Here is a 6,055-nt window from a genome sequence, read left to right on the forward strand (position 1 = left end):
CTTTTTGCAGGGAATAGAAGTAGCTAGTTATTGTAACTGCCATTAGTTAATTACTTAGGTGCCTTGTTGTAATAACAATGCAAATTTTTGTAATAATATTTTTATAATAATGTAATATCAGAATTAAAACTGTAATAGTTATAACTAGTCAATAATTATAATAGTGGGTTGAGAAGTCATTCGTTCAAACAAAAACAGTTTTTGTAACTCGTAATTTGTAACTCATTACTTATTTTTTTTTTTCAATAGCGTAATAGACAATTTATTTTTGAAAGTGACTTTTCTTTATAGCGTAATCTCAGGGTTTAGTTAGTTATCATTACATAAAAAAATTGCAATATCATTATCAAATTATTATTATAAAAAGTAATAGAAAAGTAATGCCTATTTAGATTGGACGCAACAAGCGCCAAGCAGCGGAGCAGCAATCAATCAGCAAAGCGATATTTAGTAGCATAAAAAGTACTGCCTTGTTGGTTTGTTGCTGCTCAACTTGCTTGACGTTTGTTGCATTCAGTCTAAACTAGGCATAACTCTTCCATTCCCTGCCATTTTTTCAAACTAGAACATTGGCCAAACTCTTACTAGGGACTCTGTGGCAACTGTCTTCTATCTCTTTGTAGGTGATGTTTAAGGTTGCGTTTAGAAACTTCACTCGAATGCATCTAGGTATCATTCTATTCTTATATAACATTCGGTAAATAACAAGGATAAAAAAGATATACTTTGAATTTCTGAATGCACCCCAGATCTTCCGCTTTACGCTCGGTCTATCTTTTCTATATTTATAGACGAAATGTCGTGTAAACAGGCAATTTTTGAAACGTGAGCTGAGAGAACAAAAAATTCGTTTTTTACGATGAAAATTCAAGAAAATATATCTGTCGTTTGACCATGCTGCGATCTGCTGTTACGACAATGTCGATAGTCTCGTCGCATCACTTGTAACGAGGAGTGACATTTATGTCTCGGGAGCTTAAAAGTCAAGACAGGAAAATCGACTTTGGTTCACGAAGATCGTATAAAACGTAAAAAAAAAGGTGATGCGTGTATTTTGTGGCGACATTTCCCGCACCGCTAAAACAATTCGTACTTTATTGGATCTTAAAATTTTATTCAAGTTCAATCTCGCGCTTTTTACGACACAAGATTACAATTTAACGAGGAAAAAGAACCGACTAACAATAATCGAAATTATTATGATACTAAATTGCAAAAAAAAAATAAACACAGGAAAAAAAAAGAAAAATTAAAAATGAGGAAACAATAATCACGTCGTGTCTTCTCTAAGCTGTAGAGTGAAAAAAAAAATTTTTATCTAATCCAAATATATAATGTTACTGCAATGCGCATTTCATAAACACGTACGAAAGTAATTTTCGACATTACCTCGCTTAGTCAAGGGAATGGAAATGAGCAGAGACTACGTCATAATTATAGTATTCATCAAGGAATATTTGCATCATTTACCGGATAAGGCACTGCAAACGGTAGAATTCCGCACGACGTTGCTTAACCTGCATAAATCCTCGCATTGTGTCACTATTAATTAAGTCGATTGCAGCTGACCTCTTATACGTTACAGATGTCATAGTTCTGCTTTTGATTGTAGGTCAATTGCGCATTAACGACGAGTTAATCACGAGTGCACCCCCAAGCAGTTCCAATCCCACATGGTCATAAATGAATTATTTCCTAATGCGTACGCCCAATGGTTACGATTCTAATTAATGATTTAAGCGTAATAATTTGCAAATCAGATCGTGTATAATCTTGTCTGCGGCAAAATTTTTGTAATAATGTTACAATTATAACGATTTAATGATCTAAATTTGTCACGTGGATTTAGATTTTTAATATTTTATTGTAGTATATGAATTATTACATGTGTTTACTCTTAAAAAATAACTAACGTACGATTTAAGCTAAATGTTTGGAAATATTTTTTAAAAATTGAAACACTTTTTAAAAATTACTTAAATATCCAAATAATGTATTTTTTAACATAATAATTCTTTAGATCTGAACTGTTACTGAACCTAAAAAGTATTGTTAAAAATACATATTGTTATTATGAATATCTATTGAGTAAGTATAATCACAAAAATGTCAAGTTTTAAAAAGTATTTCCAAACTTTTGCTGTGTGTATATTATAAATAATAAGCTGCTTTCTGATTTGACGCTCAACAGATAAAATACTTTATTATATCTCATGTAGCACAACTAAGGGTTTAATTATGAGATGTTTGATTTTTTTCTTGAGAAACTTAAAAGCGCATGTAACATGAAAGCAACGAATTAACTACCAGTGTCGGCCTTTTGGACACAAATTCCAGGCGGCCTGCGTCCTGCAGAGGGGTAAATTAATGTAATTCCGTGCAAGTGACAAGCACACCGTGCCGTGGTAATGCACATATTTGTTCTGCCGAAAATACAGGCCGGGCCATTCCTGAGGAATAATTGAATTCCCACGGAAACGGTCGCGAGACTGAATTACGAAAATGCAGTAGAGATGCACAATGTGGGTGATTGGAAATGCAACGAGTATGTTGTTACCGAACGAAGATTGTGTTATCGAATAATTCCATTTCCACGAAAATAAGATGTTTTAACGAGTAATATTTTTCATTCTAAACAAGTCACAATTCTATTGAAGCTAAACAAAAATTCATAACGCTACTTCTAGATATTTATATCATATCTAAATATTTTTGGCCACTATACCATTAGAGAGATAGAACAAAGTTTCAGCTTTAAAAATATGTTTTTTGAATTGCGATATAATGATTTTTAATGGAATTATGAATAATCAAAGTCAAAATGTTTCTTTTATTTAATTTAAGATAACTTAGCAACAAAAAATCTTAGGAACATTTTTGAAAAATGATTTTATAGAGAAAACTTTAAGCTCTTACATTAGAAAGTAGAAAATTTTTGCAAGTTTTCTTTGGACACGTGACAAACCCACAAAGTGAGAAGAAAATTTCCCATTTTATCCAGTTCGTAGTTTTCTATGTATAAAAATTACCAAACTCACAAAATTCAATAGACTTTTCGAAAGTAAAGATTTTAAACTTTAGAATTCTTATTTTTTTAAATTTTGTAACGAAGTTATAGATAGCTGCTTGAATTTGGAAATTCGTAGCGCTACAAACTTTTATTCCAACCTAATAGTTGGGTATCTTTCCATGTTTAATCTCGCAAATACCTACAGAAGGAGAATACATAGAATCGAATAGCAGAGCAGAATCGACAAGACAATAATTTTTCATCTAAATTCCATCTAAAAAGAAACCGACAATGTCATCAAGAATAAAAAGTGTTATAACAATAAAAAAAACATTTTCATATAAAAGCGACTTTTTCTGATGGCAGTTTATTAAGTTGCGACAAATACAACAGAGCACGGATAAGTCTTTAATGTTATAAAATTGCGATTTACAATCCACGAAAGTTCATATGGCGACGTATTGAAACATTAAAACACGAATTATCTCCGAAGAAGTTAATGTGAACTTTTTCGTAATATCATAAGATTGGTACGTCAATTAAAAAACTTAATTATGTCGTGCGTGTCGTATCACTTTCACGTGTCAACGAAATTGCGCGAGGCAATTTGTTCAATGTTTAACGAGCAAACTTCTATCGTGCCGATGATGCAGATCGATTCGCCGGCGACAAATTGATTTCGTGCCTGAAAGATAGCCATCAGCAGAGTTTAGGAAGGAGATGCGGAAACGAACTTCTTCACGCGCACGTACAACCTCGTGAAAAGAAGCCTTGAAGACGGGAATCGTCGATCACCTCGTGATGCGGATCGCATCACGCGCAGAATAATGGGCCAATGCAAGCACGATGGAAATCATTTTCCGGAAAGTATTAATAATTACGATCGATCGGATATTTATGGAAATAGCGTCGGCGACAGCGATACGCGGCGCTCTCTTCCACTAAGCCGATTGCGAAGTTTCGCGACGGCGATAGCGGAATTATGGGAAGAAAGCAATAACGACCTCAAGATTTATGATATAGCACAAAATATACCCGGCTAATGTCCCCGCGGGGTCGCCTTTTACTTTCTGCCTACATCTCGTGCGCGAACGCAAGGTAGGTATCCACTAAACATGATAATGTCCATCGTTTTTCTTCTCGAAACGTCGCCCGGTATTATTTTCGAGAAAAAACGCGAATCGATGCTTTTAAAGCGTAGGTCGGTGCTTTTAAAAGGACTTATTCTCACGAGATTGTAAAAGACTCGCTGTACGATGGCCTCCGCGCCGCTTTTCTCACCTTCTTGTCATCGTCGTTCTCTACGAAGCGAGACGATCTCGCGCATCAATCACGATAACAAAACCGCGTCAGAATGACGGCGAGATATTGTTGCTTCCCCGAGAAACTACAAATCTCTTTTTTTTTAACTTTCTATTTTGCATTGCTTCATCTCAATATGAAACGCTCGACACTTAATTACGGTATAAATTCGTTTATTTGCGTCTACATTTCGTTCGCAAATAATTTAATTATAATTAAATTAAAATTAATTAAAATATTGTGTAAGAAATGCATCACACAGGCGTACATTCGATATGTATTATAATACAATACACAATCATGTACAACTGAGAGTTAATTGAATGATTAATTCTTTTATAAGCTATCAATACGCACGATTGGAGATTCATTTTATTAAAATTGGAGCAACTCGATATTAATCCTATTATCCAAGTTAATTCCTTACTACCGAATGTTCGATTAACCTCGTTTCTCTTCGTCTCTCAACTTCCTCTCGCCTATTTAGCCCTCACTAACTCTCGACGGTCGTATCTCGTCTTCTCTCACCCGCCTCTCAGTCGTTAATTATCTTAGCTAATAGTATTCTAGTTCGATTATATTGTTAAATATCTTAAATATTTCTCCTGTGCTATCCTATTCCTTAGATAGCTATATATTTACTTACAAATTTTCGTACATAATAAAATATATACATAATTTTATCGTAATTTTTATTTCCTGCACTATTTTATAGATTGAAGTTTAGAATTTCTAATTTAACTAACTAAGAACAGAATTAATTATACTGTCACAATCAATGTGAATTCGCGATTGATTGATGTGGCATCATTTAACATAATAAATAATTGAAAAAGATAATAATGACAACGCGATAAAAATATTAAAAATTATTCAAAATTATAAATCAGGAAAATTCGTAAATTTAAAAAAAATTTTAATTAGTTGTTTGACATAAATTATGACTCATAACGTCCAAAAACTTAATGTATGTATGAATAGTATAATATATGTTCAATAAAAAATGACGAGATCAAAAATAAATCTTCTGTACACATAATTATAATTAAATTTTTCATATTTTCAATATATGTTCACTCTCGTAAATTTAAAATGATTTTATAAAAAATATTTATACTGTAATTTATACTATAATTAAATAATAATAATACAATAATATTATTCAAATATTAAATACTCAATTAAATAGTATTTTTAATATAAGTGACATGTAACTAATTATATGGCATAAAATATGTAAAAATCGTATCTAATCGACAACAGTTACATACATATACTTCAAATTAAATATTCTGTGTGTGATATATTCATCTGCTTCAGTCTATTTTAAGACAACGAATCTGTATCATATTTTTATAATGTTAATTTAACATTATACATGTACATAATTCTGAATATATTACATTTCATATTATTTTCACGATTCGTTACCTCCTTTTAAAATAAAATTTAATTAATCACTCACCGATACGATGTGCAACAATGGAGTTGTAGATCATATAAAACTGCGTTATCTGTGAAATAAAGAATCATAAATAAATATACAAGATCCAAATTACAGCAACACCCAAAATAATTAATATTTTACAAAATAATTCTCATCCATATCAAATTTTACACTTGTACTTCAAGATATTCCATTATTCATTTAATAGAATAATTATTTTGAAAATAACTATTATTTTATAAAAGTAAGTTTTGTATTTCATAAATAAAACTCTTTTTTTTCCGTTTCTCTTTAAT

General features: G+C 31.6%; 1 protein-coding gene and 1 long non-coding RNA gene across 10 annotated transcripts in view; one reads left to right on the plus strand and one right to left on the minus strand.

The window, feature by feature from the left end:
* Positions 1-6,055, plus strand: part of 5-HT1 (serotonin receptor) — a 131,059-nt gene that overhangs the window by 45,333 nt on the left and 79,671 nt on the right. The window lies entirely within an intron of this gene.
* LOC147907267 (uncharacterized) overlaps positions 1,227-6,055 on the minus strand; it is a 69,872-nt gene continuing 65,043 nt past the window's right edge. Inside the window, exon 3 of the long non-coding RNA XR_015547564.1 lies at positions 1,227-5,826. This is a non-coding gene — a long non-coding RNA (uncharacterized LOC147907267). The remainder of the gene's footprint in view (positions 5,827-6,055) is intronic.

This window comes from Acromyrmex echinatior, chromosome 15 (assembly GCF_024713525.1).
Source record: "Acromyrmex echinatior isolate Ae372 chromosome 15, ASM2471352v2, whole genome shotgun sequence".
In the NCBI taxonomy this organism is placed as follows: Eukaryota; Metazoa; Arthropoda; class Insecta; order Hymenoptera; family Formicidae; genus Acromyrmex; species Acromyrmex echinatior.